This window comes from Helianthus annuus, chromosome 10 (assembly GCF_002127325.2).
Source record: "Helianthus annuus cultivar XRQ/B chromosome 10, HanXRQr2.0-SUNRISE, whole genome shotgun sequence".
Classification (NCBI taxonomy): domain Eukaryota; kingdom Viridiplantae; phylum Streptophyta; class Magnoliopsida; order Asterales; family Asteraceae; genus Helianthus; species Helianthus annuus.
The window spans coordinates 41,747,376-41,766,570 of record NC_035442.2 but is presented as its reverse complement, the minus strand read 5'-3'; the positions used below and the strand labels follow the sequence as shown (position 1 = coordinate 41,766,570).

General features: G+C 40.0%; 1 non-coding gene across 1 annotated transcript; it reads left to right on the top strand.

Moving 5' to 3' along the window:
- Nucleotides 1–203: 203 nt before the first annotated feature.
- LOC118483593 lies at nt 204–310 on the top strand. Its single transcript, XR_004870881.1, has one exon. It is a non-coding gene; the product is annotated as a small nucleolar RNA R71 (small nucleolar RNA).
- Nucleotides 311–19,195: the final 18,885 nt, after the last annotated feature.

Genomic DNA, 19,195 nt, shown 5'->3' with positions numbered 1-19,195 from the left:
CAACCTTATGGGCGCCCGGGGCAATAGATTTCGTTCCTCGGGGAGTGTGCGATTGAAAATTGGTTTAAGCAATTTCCTCAATTTGATTATAAATTTCATTTGGGCGGCGATTACCTAAAAGTCCCCTGGAGCTAGAGTCGAATGTTTGTCTTGTGTGCAGCAACAACCCATTATAGAAGGTGGATACTTGTTGCCATACCGCAAGACCATGGTGAGGACACTTTCTTAGTAGCTCCTTGAACCTTTCCCGAGTTTCATATAAGGATTCCCCGTCCTCTTGTGAATATGTGTTAATTTCAGTCATTAATTTAGCCGTTTTAGCAGGAGGGAAATATTTATATAGAAACTTTTGGGCTAGTTCATCCCAGGTGTTTACCGAGCTAACTGGGAGGGTATTAAGCCAAGCCTTAGCTCGGTCTTTTAGTGAAAATGGAAACATTCGAAGGCGGATGGGGTCATTTGATGCTCCATTGATCCGAAAGGTATCACATATTTCTAAGAAGTTAGTAATATGTAGATGGGGATCCTCGTCCGTAAGCCCATGGAAGGTTGCGGAGTTTTGGAGCATTTGTATCAAATGCGGCCGAAGTTCGAAGTTGTTGGCCTCGACATTCGGTGCATTGATAGCGGCTCTGAGATTACCTACGGTGGGACGTAGGTAATCCATGAGGGTACGTTGGTCCGCCATTGGAAGTGGGTCCCCCGAAACTTTCTTTTGGTTTTTAGCTTTGAGTCTTTTTCTCAGAAAGCGTTCGGGTTCGTCTAAAGGTTCTTTTATGTCTCTACTAGAACTGGAGCTCATACACTGCGTGGAATGTTCAGATGTGACGCCTGGGTTCCAAGTCCTGCAATAAAAACAAAAAAAAGAGCGTTGGTCAGAAGTTTCACCACGGCCCCGTGCTCAGATGAACACGGCCCGTGGTCGGAGATACGGTGAGTGTTTTCCGGATCCCTCTTACTGGGGAGCTCGACACGGCCCCGTGTTGCACCGACACGGCCCCGTGTTCAACTCTATGTAACTCGGAAAATAAAAACTGCCAGTAACAATGCTGGGCACGGCCCGTGTCCGACCAGGCACGGAGCTCTGCAGAAAGTGAAAATTTATAAAAATAAAAAAAAAACAGAAAACAATAAGAAAAAACGATTAGGCCGTTGATTTCTAACTTTCTTAAAATCCTTGTGTTCCCTGGCAACGGCAACAAAAACTTAATGTGCTTGTGGTGGTATATAATTTTTTGTATATTTTTAGCCCTTTTTACAAGTTAGTCAAGTTTTAAATTTATAAAACACGATATTTTACTAACACCAAACACACATATGGGCAAGTGCACCCATCGTGAGCGTAGTATAGTGTTGGTAAGATACCGAGGTCGTCCAAGGACACAGGAGCTTTTAGTACCGGTTTATCCTCAACGTCTAATCAAATCAAAAGTTTAGAAAAAGGTTTAAACTAGAAAATAAAAAGTAAAAATGCTGAAAAAAATAAAAATAAAAATAGATAGACAAGATGAATCACTTGGATCCGACTCGCATTTAGTGTAACCTTTGATTATTTTCGCACTTTTGCACTTTTTAAGAGATTGTCTTAGTTATAGTAGTAGGCCCCTCTTTTGAAGGTGACGTTACCCTCAACCCAGTAGTTTGAGTCAGCAAAGATACAATCCTAAAGGGTTGGATTATTGAAAGATAATTAATTAAGTTATTAATGCGTAATGTGGTAGGCCCCTATTTTGAAGGTGACGTTACCCTCGGCTAAGTAGTTTGAGTCAGCAGGGATACAATCCTAAGTAGTCGGGTTAAAGTTTTAATAGTAGCTTACATATGAGGGATCAAGGAGTTCGGACCCCCGCCATCCAAATCCAGTGGGTATTGAAGGAGGTCCTACTAAAGTTGACCCAGGTCCTTGCAGGATCTATACACTGAACAAGGCAAGACTCTTACCAAACCATTCTCTTAACCCCCGACCAGGTAGCCAACATATCTCCATTAAGACCGTGGAGATATGAATGGTGAAAATCTTTTATTTTATATAGACAGTAAAATAATGCCAAGACACCACGGACAAATGATAAGGAAGATTCACATTCAACATAAGAAACTAGTTATTAAAGTCATTAATACATAACCAAATAAAAAGTGCGAAAAGATTAAAAATAAAAAGTATTACACTAAACATTTGTCTTCACCAAGTGATGTAAGAGACTTAGGCAAACATGGCCTTTGATTGTCAAGAACTCTTACGATCAATCTTGGATCCCGAGACTACTCACACACTCTATGATGGATGATGGATGATGGTGGTGGATGTGGGTTGTGATGGTGGTGGTGGGTGGGTGAAGTGTGAGAGAGGTGGTTTGCCAAGAGATGATTTGCAAGTGAGCCGAGCACCCCTATTTAAAGCCTGCACAGAAGCCCGGACACGGCCCCGTGTCCACACATCTTCTCTTTCTTCATTAATTGCCGTTTGTCTGCATTAGTTAACCAGGCCCCCGTGTCCGCTGGCAGTGGCGGACCCAGGATTTTTGGACAATGGGGTCTAAAAAAACACAAAAAAACGAAGAAACAGGTATTGAACCCATGACCTATTGTGTGTTAACAAGGGGTTTTACCACTGCACTAAGCTCACTTTCATTGTTATGGGGTCCAACTAAATTGTTTTATGGGGTCCATAGACAATTTTATATACTGTTTCTACTACTTTTTAAAAAAATATTGGGGTCCCGGGACCCCGTTCCTCGTAACGTAGGTCCGCCCCTGTCCGCTGGGCACGACCCCGTGTGCAAAAGCGTATCTATACTATCAAGATTTGCCTAGATTCTGCGAATCTTAGAGTTGACCAAGGCCCCGTGTCTGCTGGACACGCCCCTGTGGTGGGTGATAGAAGATTCTACAACTTTGTCTTTTCTGCAGACACTTGGGCACGCCCCCGTGCTCATTGAGCACGGGGCATGTTCAGCCTTCTGTTCTCTTGTTTTTGCTTGGGAGGATGTTGTCGAGGGGTCGGGCATGCCATGTTTATTCCTTTTCTTATATTTATGTTAGATTTAGCTTCCTTTTTTGCTTCTTTTGTTCATTTGAGCACAGTTAATCCTGAAAATACAAAAGGAAGACAAAAACACACTTTTTCCAACATTAGTACTAAAAAGGGTTAGTTTTATGCCATATTTGATGTAATTTACATGTTGGATTTTGCACACATCATAATCTGATCGGACGGTAATCCGTTCGATGTTCAAAACCTCAAGAATTGAAATAAAAGTTAAGTGAGGGACCAAGGTGCAAGCGGATCGAGTGGCGGTCCGATCGGGTGGCAATCCGATCCGGTGGCTGCCCGATCGGACGGCAATCCGTCTCAGTCGACCTGATCGTCCTTACACTTGGTTGTTTGTATAGTTTGCGGTTTTCTCGAGACGGTATGATAACGTGCCAAACAACAGAAACCTCGTCCAGACTTAGTGACCCGATCGGACAGGAACCACCCTAGTCCGACCAGCTAACTGTTCGAGACGGTGTTTCATGTTTAACCCGAAATCAGTAATCTCTTGGATAGAATCTAGATCTTGGACCAACATGATGTGTGCAAAATGCAACATATAAATTATATCAATTGTGGCATAAAACTAACCCTTTTTTAGTACTAATGTTGGAAAAAGTGTGTTTTTGTCTTCCTTTTACATTTTCAGGATTAAATGAGCTCAAATTAACAAAAGAAGCAAAAAGACAACAAAATCTAACATAAATACAAGAAAGGAACAAAAGTGGATTGCCCGACCCCTCAACAGCGTCCTCCCAAGTAAAACAAAGAAAGCAGAAGACTGAACACGCCCCGTGCTCAGCGAGCACGGGGCCGTGCCCAAGAAGCAGCAGAAAAGACAAACTAATAGAAGCTTCTATTGCCCACCACGGGGCCGTGCCCAGCGGACACGGGGGCGTGGCCAAAGTACTTCAGGCGCATTTATTGTAATTGCGAATTACAATTAATGAAGAGAGAGAGTGTCAGACGGACACGGGGCCGTGCCCAGGCTTCTGTTCAGCCTATAAATAGGAGTGCTTGGAGCCATTTCAACTCATCCCTTGGCACACCACCTCTCTCACACTTCACCCACCACCCACCACCACCATAACACCATCATCCACCACCATCATCCATTGTCCATCATAGAGTGTGTGAGTCGTCTCGGGATCCAAGATTGATCGTAAGAGTTCTTGACAATCAAATTCCATGTTTGCCTAAGTCTCTTACATCACTTGGTGAAGACAAGTGTCTAGTGTAATACTATTTATTTTTAATCTTTTGCACTTTTTATTTGGTTTTGTATTATTGACTTTAATAACTAGTTTCTTATGTTGAAGGTGATTCTTCCTTATCGTTTGTCTGTGGTGTCTTGACATTATTTTACTGTCCATATAAAATAAAAGATTTTCACCATTCATATCTCCACGGTCTATATGGAGGTATGTTGGCTACCTGGTCGGGGATTAAGGGAACGGTTTGGTAAGGTTCTTGCCCTTGTTCAGCGTTTAGAGGTCCTGCAAGGGACCTGGGTCAAATTTAGTAGGATCTCCTTCAATACCCAAAGGTATTGGATGGCGGGGATCCAAACTCTTTGACCCCCTCATAAGTAAACTACTATTAATACTATAACCCGGCTATTTAGGACTGTATCCCTGCTGACTCAGACTACTTGATCGAGGGTAACGTCACCTTCAAAAGAGGGGCCTACTACAATAACTAAGATAATCTCTTAAACAAGTGCAAAAGTGCGAAAATAATCAAAGGTTACACTATACATGAGTTGGATCCAAGTGATTCATCTTGTCTATCTGTTTTATTTTTATTTTTATTTTCAGCATTTAGTTAGTTTTATTTTCTTAGTTTTAAAATCTTTTCTAACATTTTGATTTGATTAGACGTTGAGGATAAACCGGTACTAAAAGCTCTTGTGTCCTTGGACGACCTCGGTATCTTACCAACACTATACTACGTCCATGATGGGTGCACTTGCCCATATGTGTGTGTAGTGTTAGTAAATATCGTGTTTTATAAATTTAAAACTTGGATAAAAAAGTGTAAAAAGGGCTTAAAATATATTCCTAAAACATATACACACTTGCACGCATCAAGTTTTTGGCGCCGTTGCCGGGACACAAGGATTTTAAGAAAGCTTAAAATCGACGGCCTTATCAGCTTTTCAAAACCTTTTTAAAACGCGCACACATTTTTCTGCATTTTAGTTTAGTTTGCATTTACAGTAGCCTGAACACGGGGCCGTGCTCACTGAACACGCCCCCATGCTGCATATTTTTAGTTAGATACCCAGATACAGAGTCTGAACACGGGGCCGTGCTCACTGAACACGCCCCCATGCTCAACGAGACCAGTAACTTTAATTAAAACGCCCAGATACAGACCCTGAACACGGGGCCGTGTTCACCAGACACGGGGCCATGTCCAGCCTCTGTTTCCGTCCTTGTTTCTGTTTTCTGGTCCCGAGACTCAGTTGTGGTCTGCTGAGTGATTCTTATGGATCAATACTCAGGAGGTTACAACTACACCTATGAGGATGATGATTATATGAGAGAATATTGCACTAATTGTGGTAACCCGCACTCGGTTCAATGTTGTAACTTATTTCAACCATCCACTTCATACAACTATCATGAGGAGCCCAGGTACGAGCCATCAACTTCATACACATCCTATGAAGACCAAAGGTATGAACCTATCCCCTCATACTCATATTTTGATGAACCAAGGTATGAACCTTCATACTCATACTTTGAAGAGTCAAGATATGAGCCACCACCTTCATATACTTATTATGAGGAACCATGGTGTGAACAACCCACCTCATATGAGTACTATGAAGAACAAAATTTCGACCCTTATCCATCATATGCTTACAATGAAGAACAATGGTGTGAACCATCTACTTCATATGGGTACTATGAGGAACCAAGGATCGAACAACCGGATTCAAGCTTTGAGGATCCCGATCCTTTCTCTATCACCGAAGTGACCGGTAGGATATTAGAACACATTAAAACTATCGAACGTTGCATAAAAGAATCTCGCGCAAGGGAAGAGGAGTCCCGCGCAAGAGAAGAATTAAATTGTAATAATAACGTAGAGATAGTTGAAAATGTAAAAATGGAAGAACAAGAAAATGAAAAACCGACACATGAGTTAGACAACGAAAAAGGTGAGGCCAATAACGCTAAAATTCAAGAAGAGTCTAATTTTGAAGAAATTAATCTCTTGTCACATTCTTTCGAAAATCACTGTTTAGTACCAACTCATGCTAAGTTTTTAAAAGAGTTAAACATTAACACTAAAATTGAAGAAATGGTAAGTGTTAAGTTAATTAATGATCAAACTTCGCTAATAAAAGAAGATCCTTTTGAAATTAACATTACACCGGTTCCATGTTTTTTTTTTTCAAAATTCATTTATTAGTAATGTCACTATTGATAAAGATCTTTGTGTTAACATAATGCCTAATTACATTTTCGAAAAATTAAGTATTAGTGATTTTCTCCACTTCAAATACCCATTTTTCTATCTAATCGGAAAGTAATAAAATCAATTGGTGTAGTAGAGGATGTCATGGTTCAAACAAATCAAATGGTAATCCCAACCGACTTTGTCATCCTCGATGATGCTCCTCTAGTGTTGGGACGACCTTTTGTAAAAACTCATGAAGCTTTGAAAAACCGGAAGTTTAATAATCTACCTCTTCAGTTAGGGGCATTCAAAAGGAGCATAGACCTTGAGCGTTCAATGAAATATCCTTTTGGCAACAATGACCCCCTAATTGAAGATGAAGATGAACCACCCGATACAAGTGAAGAAATTGACCACTTTATTGAAGAAGAGGTCGCCATAGAACAAACCTTTAAAGTTCTTGATCTAGATGAGCCACGTAATAAGGAGTCTCCTAAAGACCCACCCATTGAGCTCAAAGAACTTCCGAAAGGTTTGGAATATGCTTTTCTAGACAAAGATGGTAAATTACCTGTAATTATTTCATCTAAATTAAGTAGTGTAGAAAAAGAAAAATTAATTAATCTTCTTAGAAAACACAAAAATGCAATCGCTTGGAAGCTTGTAGATATCAAAGGAATAAGTCCTTCCATGTGCACGCACAAAATTTTAATGAACGATGACTACAAAACAGTAATACAACCACAACGTAGAGTAAATCCCAATGTGCAAGAAGTGGTTAAAAATGAGGTCATCAAACTACTTGACGCCAGACTAATTTATCCTATCTACGATAGTCCATGGGTAAGTCCCGTCCAGGTAGTCCCGAAGAAAGGAGGTATGACGGTAATAACTAATGAAAAGAATGAATTAATACTAACAAGAACCGTCACAGGATGGAGAGTTTGTATAGATTACAGACGATTAAATGAAGCAACAAGGAAAGACCACTTTCCTTTACCCTTCATTGATCAAATGTTAGAACGACTATTCGGTCATAAATTTTACTGTTTCTTGGATGGTTTTTCATGTTACTTTCAAATTCCAATAGCACTTGAAGACTAAGAAAAGACGACTTTCACATGCCCCTATGGAACTTTCGCTTATTGACGCATGTCGTTTGGTCTATGTAATGCACCTGCAACATTCCAGCGTTGCATGGTGGCCATTTTCCATGACATGATAGAAAAGACAATGGAAGTCTTCATGGACGACTTTTCTATCTTTGGAGATTCATATGACCAATGCCTCGATAACCTTGAACGAATGCTATCCCGCTGTGAGGAAACTAACCTCGCCCTTAACTGGGAAAAATGCCATTTCATGGTAACGGAGGGAATAGTACTCGGTCACAAAATCTCGAGCGAAGGAATGGAAGTTGATCAAGCAAAAGTAGACACTATTTCTCGATTACCTCCACCCTCCTCCGTTAGAGCAATCAGAAGTTTCCTAGGGCATGCCGGATTTTATAGAAGGTTTATCAAGGACTTTTCAAAAATTTCAAGACCTCTAACAAAATTACTTGAAAAAGATGCGCCTTTCATCTTTGACAAGGATTGCAATCAAGCATTTCTAACCCTCAAGGAAATGCTAGTCCATGCACCTATCATGATAGCAGCCGATTGGAAATTACCTTTTGAAATCATGTGTGATGCAAGTGACTTTGCTGTTGGAGCAGTCTTGGGACAAAGAAAAGAAAAGCATTTCCACCCAATTTATTATGCTAGTAAAACACTTAATGATGCACAAGAAAATTACACAACTACTAAAAAAGAATTACTAGCTGTGGTATTTGCTTTTGATAAATTCCGTTCTTACCTTGTTCTTTCTAAAACTGTAGTCTATACAGATCATGCAGCTATCCGATACCTCTTCAAGAAGCAAGACGCCAAACCACGTTTGATCAGATGGATTCTACTCCTCCAAGAATTTGATATTGAAATCAAAGACAAAAGAGGAGCAGAAAACACTGCTGCAGATCATCTTTCACGCCTAGAAGACCCAGCTTTGGAGGCAACCAAGGACGAGGAAATCAATGAAAAATTTCCAACAGAATCCCTGGAAATGGTGGAAAGCAGACAAGAACCATGGTATGCCGACTACGCTAATTACTTAGCTAGCGGTATAGTCACCAAGGGATGGCCACATCACCAAAGAAAGAAGTTCTTCGCCGATGTGAAGCATTACTTTTGGGAAGATCCTTATCTTTTCAAAATGTGTGCTGACCAACTCATCCGAAGGTGTGTCCATGGTGGCGAAGCACGAAGAATTCTCTGCCATTGTCATGAAGGTCCATGTGGAGGACATCATGGTGCCGCTAGTACCGCACGAAAGGTATTTGATTCAGGATTTTATTGGCCAACCATTTACAAAGATGCGCAAGATCTTGTAAAGACATGTGATGCTTGCCAAAGATCAGGTAATATTTCTTCCAAAAACGAGATGCCTCAAAACGGCATTCTTGTTTGTGAAATTTTTGATGTGTGGGGACTCGATTTCATGGGGCCCTTCCCACCGTCAAAAGGAAACAAATATATACTTGTGGCAGTCGATTACTTGTCTAAATGGGCCGAGGCCGAAGCACTTCCAACAAACGATGGAAGAGTAGTGGTAAGATTTCTGAAAAAATTATTCTCTCGTTTCGGAACACCCAAAGCATTAATAAGTGATAGAGGTACCCATTTTTGTAACCATCAACTCGAAAAAATCTTAACAAGATATGGGGTCTATCATCGGGTATCAACAGCATATCACCCTTAAACAAACGGACAAGCCGAAGTGACTAACAGAGGTTTAAAACGAATACTTGAAAAAACCGTAGGATTAAATAAAAAGGAATGGGCTGATAAACTAGATGATGCTTTATGGGCCTTTCGGACTGCTTATAAAACCACTATAGGCACAACCCCGTATAAGCTCGTCTATGGAAAAAGTTGTCATTTGCCAGTAGAAATAGCTCACAAAGCCTACTGGGCAATAAAAAGTGTAAACCTAGATTTAGAAATTGCAGGTAAAAATCGATTTTGTCAAATAAATGAATTAGACGAACTAAGGAATTATGCATACTCTAACTCAGAAATTTATAAGGAAAGAATGAAAAATTTACACGACAAATACATTAAACCTAATGAATTTCGAGTAGGAGACCAAGTTCTATTGTTTAATTCGCAACTTCGATTATTTCCGGGTAAACTAAAATCTAGGTGGTCAGGACCTTTTTCCATCACCCATATTTTTCCTTATGGTACAGTAGAAATTAAATCTCGAAATGGAATTCCATTCAAAGTCAATGGCTAATGCCTAAAGCTCTATCGAGGATCCATTGAGGATGAGGAAGAAGAGATCTCGTTTCAAACGGTCAACGAATAAAAGGCACCCACATCATACCTGGTATGTTACGAACAAGTGAGTATACATCGAAACCGGTAAGTCATCTCACCATATTTTTGGGAAAAACGGGCACTCACACGAGCACTAAAAAAAATTTCAAAACTTTGCTCGGCACGGGGCCGTGTCCGCTGGACACGGGGCCGTGTTCGCGCATCTGTCGGGATAAAACACTCTTTTCAAAACAGTTACATCATTCCACACGCCTCGTTTCCCCGAAAAAGCTCTGGTCCGAGGCGATTTTCTGCAGATTTCCACGTTACCTCTAGATCTAACAACATCAAGGTATGATTCTATCATCATTAGTAGTTAGATTAGTTACTTGCATGTAGTTAAAACATCAAAAATTTGGGGAAAAATCTAGGGTTCTTGAAGTTCATCCGGATCGAACCTCAAATTTTTGAAATAATTTGTTAGCTTTAGTTTAGATTAGTATAATGGGAAGTAAATACACTTGTATCGTTGATAGATTTGCCCGATTTCTCACAAAAACCTCAAACCCTTGTTTTTGAACCGAAAAAGATAAAATTGAAGGGGTAAACGGGTTGTTTTGGGAAAAACGACACTTGGGGTTTCATTTTCGGGGGAAACCGCACCTACTTGGCCAAAAATTTTCAGATTTTCGGGACCGGGTCGAAAAATGAAGTTTTTGAGTAACAGAAGCCTGGACACGGGGCCGTGCCTGCTGAGCACGGGGCCGTGTCCAGCTCACTGTTTGCAGTTTCTTCCGAAAATCTCACTGTTTCGTGCTAACTTTTGGTGTATTCTTTCAGATGTCGAAGTTCACAAGATTCAACGCAAATGAGCTCGATGCTAGAGCTAGGTATGAGATACTTCAAACAAGACCCGAAGAGTACCCAAGGCAAGCGTGGACGGACCTGTTAATCTTGGTGAACCAGCTCGACCGATTCAACAACCTTGTTACCGGACCACTAAGGGTTGCCTTGACCACTCAACTTCGATCGGTGCATCAATGCACTGTGGAATTCTACAGTACTTTCACCTTCACTTCAAGGTGTGACCCGTTTGACAATGAGGGGGTTGCATTTCGATGTGGTGGGACGAGGTACTCGATCTCTCAGGCACAATTCGGGGCAATAGTGGGACTGTATACGGAAGAAGATTCGGGAAATGAGGAAAACACCGGGGGATTGCGAGATCTGGATGAAAATGAACGCCAAGCCGCATGGGCCCAAATTGGTGAAGGACACTACAACCCCAGCAGCACAAAGAGTACTAAGCTGAGGGACCCGCTTTATCGTTACATTCATAGGCTCCTCACTTACTCTCTTAGCCAAAGACATGACAGTAGCGGCGTTGTTGGGTTAAAAGATTTGGTAGTCCTCAACTGCATCCACAACCGAAGGCCCCTCGATGTTCCATATCTCCTGCTTAGAAACATGCATCTGAACCGACTTGCTCGTGCACCAACCCCTATCTTCTTTGGGGGATGGGTGTACCGCCTCTTCAAGCACTTCACGCGCATTCCTAGGTCCTTTGAAAGGAGCCCATGGTCGGGACGAGTCGATATACACATTTGCCGCGCCATGAACCTAATATACGAGGCAGAAGACGGATCAGTTAGCTTTCAAAGGATGCAAGGCCATGCATGGAACCCACAGGAGGCACTAGTCCTTCACGCTCCACCTCCCCACTACCAATATCAACCCCATGGTGATCCGGGCCAATCCTCCTCCTAAGGAGGTGGTTTTCCTAACTTTCAAAGTTTACATGATCTTTTGCAGGAAAACCTCATGTGCACCAGGAACACCTACAACCTTGCCAACAACACATACCACCGGGTCGGAGCTATCAAGCGGAACATCACTGATATCCAAGACGACATCGGAAGCATCCGGGAGTATATGGCGGGTCATGGGGTAGGAGGTGATGACAGTGATGAAGATATGGACTAGGAGGGTGAAGAAGGAGCAGGAGCGGGTTGATGGTGAGCCCACAGGTTAAAGTCCCCTTTTATCTAAACAATTAACGGCCTGCGTGCCGAGTGTTAGACAATTTACTTTCCTTAATTTCTTTTTACTTTCTACTTTATTTTTCTTTTACTTTATGGTTTGGATGATTAACTTGATGATTTAGGACGTTTGGTATTGCTTGGTGTGGTATTTAGTGATAAAACAGGTACAAGTGAGGCTTAGAGTGCTAATCATTAGCACTAATAAAGCCAGGATAGGAAAACCGGAAAAAGAAACCTGTTTTTCAGCCTCGCAGACAGTCCACACGGGGACGTGTCCAGCCGACACGCCCCCGTGCCCACCTCCTAGACCTGCTGTTTGTTTGTTTTTCTACAGATTTTTGCCAGACACGGGGTCGTGCCCAGCCAACACGCCCCCATGTCCATCTTCTGTAAGTTTTCATTACTGGCAGTTGAACACGGGGTCGTGTCTACGGACACGGGACCGTGTCCAGACTGCCAGTAACATAAAATTATGCTTTTAACACTATTTTACACATTCAATCAACCTAAAAACTTATTTTTGGGACATATTGGGGACAATGTGTAATTTAAGTGTGGGGGGGATACTAAAACCTTGAATTTCGCAAGTTCTAATAACAAGCCTTACACAAAACTCTATTTGGAATCGCTAATCACCCCAAACTTTTTTCAAAAAATTTGCATTTTTTTACTTGTCTAAGTGTAAGTTGGGAATTCTAACTCTAACAAGGTTATATTTTTACAAATTTACAACCGATAGCGTCGTGATAAAAAGAACCAACATAAGAAAATTATGAAACAGCATGACAAACTTAGTTAAAATTTGATTATATATACTTGATCACGTAAAAATCCATTCCCACAAAAGTGAGTTTTGAGCCTTTATAGAGCATACAAATACATATCTTTACATTAAATGCTCATTTTTCGTTTCTTGTGTGAATAGCCGCTTGGTTCTTACGACTCTAGAACTTGCCACGACAATTCATTCCCGGTCCTTACCAACTTAAACCCAAGTAAGTAAATGATGGAGGCACTAGGACTAACCATTTTTCTTTCAACACCTTTATTTTCATTTTTCTTTTTACCTACCGAAAAATTCCCCCTAGTTAACCCCTTTGAGCCTAAACCTTTTCATTTCTTAACCCAAAACTTTTTTTTACCCACCAAAATCCCTTTTTCATTTTTTTACCCCTTATTTTAGTAACAAAGCTTGGTTTTCGTGTGACTTGAAAAAAAAATTATTTTTTTTGAATAATGATGAAGTTGGAAATAAACAAACAAAGCTCCTCAAACAAAAGCTTGTTTGAATAAATACTTCATTAAAAATAAAAAGTCACAAAAACAAAATGTTTTACGAAAACCAACGCTTTTTACGCCTTTCGCCCTTTTCAACTAACCACTAACCCAACCACCCACCTTTAGCCCAAGCCTAACCCTTCACCCAAAAAGTCCTCTTGATATTTACAAAGGTATAAAGTTAAAATGGAGGAGGATTGATTGCTTGGCAAGCTTATGGTAGGAATAAGTTCCATGCCGCTCTCGAGTGATTCACTAAAAATACACCTTCGGCCGAGTGTGAGTGATTTCCCCCGTGAGGTACGTGAACTTGTATATAAATGGAATTTTAAAAAAGGTATGTTATGCCTTAATAAATAATTTATCTTATGAAATGTTTTTAATAAATCATGACGAATAGGATTGTAAATAAATAAAAATAAAACCTAAACGATCTTGGAAAATCCCGACACTCTATGACAAGCCCAAAAACCTTCTCTTCTACCTATTCCATTTGGGAGTGAATAAGCCACATTATAAAGAGTTTTGCTTGAGTACAAGCAAAGATTCAAGTGGGGGGGTATTTGATGTGTGCAAAATGCAACATATAAATTATATCAATTGTGGCATAAAACTAACCCTTTTTTAGTACTAATGTTGGAAAAAGTGTGTTTGTGTCTTCCTTTTGCATTTTCAAGATTAAATGAGCTCAAATTAACAAAAGAAGCAAAAAGACAGCAAAATCTAACATAAATACAAGAAAAGGAACAAAAGTGGATTGCCCGACCCCTCGACAGCATCCTCCCAAGCAAAACAAAGAAAGCAGAAGACTGAACACGCCCCGTGCTCAAGAAGCAGCAGAAAAGACAAACTAATAGAAGCTTCTATTGCCCACCACGGGGCCGTGCCCAGCGGATACGGGGGCGTGGCCAAAGTACTGCAGGCGCATTTATTGTAATTGCGAATTACAATTAATGAAGAGAAAGAGTGTCAGACGGACACGGGGCCGTGCCCAGGCTTCTGTTCAGCCTATAAATAGGAGTGCTTGGAGCCATTTCAACTCATCCCTTGGCACACCACCTCTCTCACACTTCACCCACCACCCACCACCACCATAACACCATCATCCACTACCATCATCCATTGTCCATCATAGAGTGTGTGAGTCGTCTCGGGATCCAAGATTGATCATAAGAGTTCTTGACAATCAAAGGCCATGTTTGCCTAAGTCTCTTATGTCACACCCCGACCACGTGGAACAACAAAACGTGGCGGAAACGTCGGGGAGTGTTGTAACAGAATCATTGTTTCATAACACATGGAAATTGAAATATTGTTTTATTGATTAAATGGACTCATTGTTCTAATACAATCAAATAAGTACAACTATGATCTTCCAAGTTTTGAAGTTGCTATGGCACGAGTCCATCCTAAATGTAGCATATATCAACAATCATCTCAAGACGGCACCTGAAACATGTGTAAAAATAGGTACGTCAGCATAAAAATGCCTGTGAGATACATAGGTTTTGTGAAAATGGGATTCATGACTTGAGTTTAAAGAAAACATTTAATAACAGTCAGTCATGAACCTTGTAATTTGCTTTGTCTTGTAAATCAAAAAAAAATGGTAAAATCAGATGATATGTAAAAATAAGAGAACACTGTGTGGTTAAATGGATAACCATGTAAAATGAGTTTGTATAAGATAAGTCGTTTGTAAATCATTGTCTTGTGAAAAGTGTGTTATTTGTATAAAATGTTATATGACCTAAATTGAAATGATTCAAATAACGCTACGATATGTGATACCATACAAACACTTATATATAGGAAGTACCAGTGGCGTATCCACCATGCTTGTATCATATTACACCCGCCTCGTTACTTAAGTCACTTACGCAAACCAAACCACCAATATAGAATGTTCATGTTTAAACCAATAGTCCAAGGTTATTGTATAACTCAAGTTAAATGTAAACCATGTAATGTATAAACAAAAGTTATGTACGGTAAGTGAAATGAGATTTCTTAAACCACAAGTAAAAATTGTACAAAACAAGGTGTTTGAATAAATCAAAAGTTATGCTTTGTAAAATAATGTAAGGTTAAACGAATAACCTTATAGTAGCATATTAACAGTATACTTTGGATTTGTAAATAACATATTAAAAATATGTTTTGGTTTGTTGATAAAATGCATCGGTTGGTTCTGTACAATACCACACATGAGAGTATATCAAACTATACTTTTTGGGAGTATATCAAAATATACTTTAAAGGTGCGATTTAAGAATTCATTCAGACCTAGTGTATCAAACTACACCTTTGAGACTATAAGGATACCACAAAGGAAATCCCTATTTGGATGGAGAAACAAATTGGTTTCAGACATTCCATGACAACAGGAATGGGGTGTCTAGTCCTATAGCGCTATATCATACTACCAATCGGTCTGGTGAACAAAATAAGTACTATTCCAACAATTTCTTTTGTAATCTTTGAGAAATCAGTGTTTAAACCATAGATAGTCATTTAGTTTGTCAAAAGATAAATACTAACATGTATAATCAATTATACTTTGAAATCATGAAAATAACATATAGGTACACATGCTTCACCCCAAAACAGTTGAAAACAGTAAAAGAGGGGAACTATGTACTCACCTGAGATTTCTTAGAAGTTCTTGTATGATAACCAAACAATGCTAGAGATCACGGAATATCAAACGGCACCTAATAGGTAGCTATGTTAATATACCGGACCTAAATCGGAGGATCGGATAGTATGCGGGTTCGTAAACCAAACGAGTATGGAGACTCGTGTAATATGGTTTAACAAAGCCTACATACTAAAATGAAACCTAACCTAAGTGCTTGCGACCCATTACGACCCGTTTAGGTAGCTTATGCTACCTTACGCGTCGTTCGCGTAGAACGCATCTGGAACGCCTAACATCGTGACCACAAGGCATAACCTCGGGAGGTTATAGCTATGGTCACCTAATGTGTTTGGTCGGATCCTAATGATCGACCAAATGGGTCGGGTTCGAAAGTATAAGCGATGGTTTAGATCGCTTACCTTACGACCCTATATACGCACTATACTAAAAGTGACGAGCTAAGCATGTTAGAACATGCTTAACTAAGTTTAGAAAACAGGTTTGGCATCAAAACAAACGGCTTTGATGCTCACGAGTAGTTTGGTTACAAAATAGGCAAGAATGCACATTTTGGCCGAAACTACGACTCGTCACTGAGCCTAGATAACGTGGTAATCAGTAGGTATAGTCACTACGGACTATAACCATCGTGATCACACTCACGTTATGAAGTTCCATGAACTTCGGGTTGACCATAGGCTGGTCAATGCAGAAAGTCAACAAAACGTTGACTTTCGGACTCGAAAAACGAATAAAAGAACGAAAGAATACTTACGGAGGGTCCCCGAATGCTAATCTAGATCAAAATGGCTCAGGTATGAAACAATGGTTCCAACTTAGAGCCTTTAGATCAGATTGTGTGAGATTTTAGCAAAATGAGGGGGGGTATTTATAGGAAAGGCATAACCGTTAGGATCGTTTATCGAATATCGTGCCATGATCTCGTCCATACACTTGTCACAATGTTGTGGTTACTGAAAATAGCCCTTGGCTCTTGATTGGGTGAAAGGGCATTGCCCCTTGAACGAACGAAAGGCCAACTGCAAGTGGATTCAATGAATCTGCTGTACTGGGGACTCCTTACGGACCGTATGGCTTATGGCTTACGGTCCGTAAGCCCTCACTTTGGCAGATTTACAGTTTTGGTCCCTGCAGCCCCTAAACTTGGTATTTGATGCATTTTTAACATGTTTAAGCCCTGTTAACCCCATTTCAAAGCTCTAAAATGAAGTTAAAGTATAGGGAACTTAAAATGTGCTCAAAAATATCTCGGATGTCGGTTCGTTTGGCCGTACGGTCGCGATGTTCGGTTAATTACGACGGAATGCGCATAAGCGCGAAAGACGATCCAAATTGCGCGACGAATGGATTTTTCTCATGCCATACACTAAGGCATAATATAAGGATGCTTACATAAATTTTTGGATGTCCGGATATATTCAGAACGTAAGTTATGCGCGAAAGTGCAAACTTGTGCACTTTTTGACACTTTTAGTCCATGAATGATCCAAAAGTTTGTTTTAGCATACCAAACACCTCAATGCCTATTTCTAAGCTATGTAAAGGATATTTATGGTATGTTTAACTTATGGACATGTTCCGGAATGTTCGTTACAGTTCAAATTGGCATACTTTCACAGTTTGTCAAGTTTAGTCCCTGTAAGCGAATTAACTTGTTTTTGCCATACCAAAGCCTTCAAAACTTATTTCTAAGTTATGTAAAAGTTATTTAAGGTATGTTAAGCCTATGTCACTATTACAGAGTGTTCGTTGGATTAAACTGGTTATTTTTACGCATCAGAGCGCGTATAACCTTCCAGAGAGCGATTTAAAGCTTAAAATCGAACAAGAGTTGATGTGTGCAAATGATACACATATTTTTACGAATCCCAAGTATGAGATACAATATTTCATTGTTTTGGAATTTGTTTGATGGTTGAAGCGACACAGGTGTCACAGTCTCCCCTACTTTAGGAAATTTTGTCCCGAAATTTAATTCTAGAGGAAACTTGTGAAGACAGTTGTGACGGTTTCGCCTTCTAATAGATCCCTTGAACCCTTAAGTAAAACTCGGGGCCATGTTAGGACTCTTAGCGAATTTGTTAACCCTCAAAGTGAATTCCTTGTAATAATAAAACATGGAATTTTGAACTACGGACAGAAGAACGTTTCTTATGAAGACTTATCATAGGAAACTTGGTGTGTGATTGAGATCAGAATTGGGGGAGCGTGAGGATAAATGACATTGGTCGAGGTCCGAGACTTCTCCCGTATCATTATTCTTGTCACTAGGTCTTAACACATGATGAAGCTTCCTGTGGCTCCTGTGCACTGAATTCCATAATTATGTAGGCCTCCATAATTACGTAATTCCTTGCACAGTCCGCACAGTCCATTTCATAATGCGTAGGAAACGTTACTTGAATAAACATGAAGCGATTCGACTAGACCACCAAAGGATCCTTTTAATTAGATCAACGAACGATCTTTTTAACTAGATCAACACATGATCTTTTTAACTAGGCCGTCGTACGATCTCTTCAAATAGACCACTTAAGGGATCATTTTTAGTTACATCATCACATGATATTTCTAATCAGATTTTCAAGATCAATCTGTTTAAGCAGACCATTCAAGAGGTCCAATTATAGAATAATACTTTATAACCAGAGGGACTTAACTACAATGTTGAAATCCATTAAGGGTTTAAGATAGTATCTTTGGATATCCTATTATGAATCTCTCGTATGAGATATGAAAGATTCTATGAGGATTTGGATGGATCATATACAACCACAAAACATGTAAGAAAGCACATAAGCACAAATTTAGTTAACTTGATTCTTTATTTTGTTACCTTTAGGTATGGATATTCAAAGCACACTAGGAATCCAATCCATGGATTTCATTTGGTACTTTAATGATTTTTAAGGATCTGTCTATAAAGATAGAGGGATTCTCAATAAGAGTTTGACTTTGTTTCTTAAAAGAAACGAGAGTTTAAGGTTCTTGGGGAGATCACAAGTGATCATAATATGATAGAACCATACGAGTAGTTTGTCTTTGGGTTGACATCATAAGGTTTCATCAAGCACTCATACAAACGCATAAATTTTGCAGAAATAAAAACAACAAATCTTTATTTATGTAACAACGGAATTGTCTTGAAGTGTCAAAAGATAACAACCAAGGAAACATAAAACACTAATTGTTCACTGCTGCATCATTGACGCGCTGGATGTATGTTAACAAGCCTTGGGCAATTGTTCCTGTAGTGGGTAAGGTCACCACAGTTATAACATGACCCTGGAGGGAACCGTGCTTGAACAGCAGCAGGGTTTGCAGCAGCTTGATTTGCATAACGACAAACATTGATCAAATGTCCCAACCGCCCACAGTGGGTACATTTGTGACACTGCTCTTGCTCTAG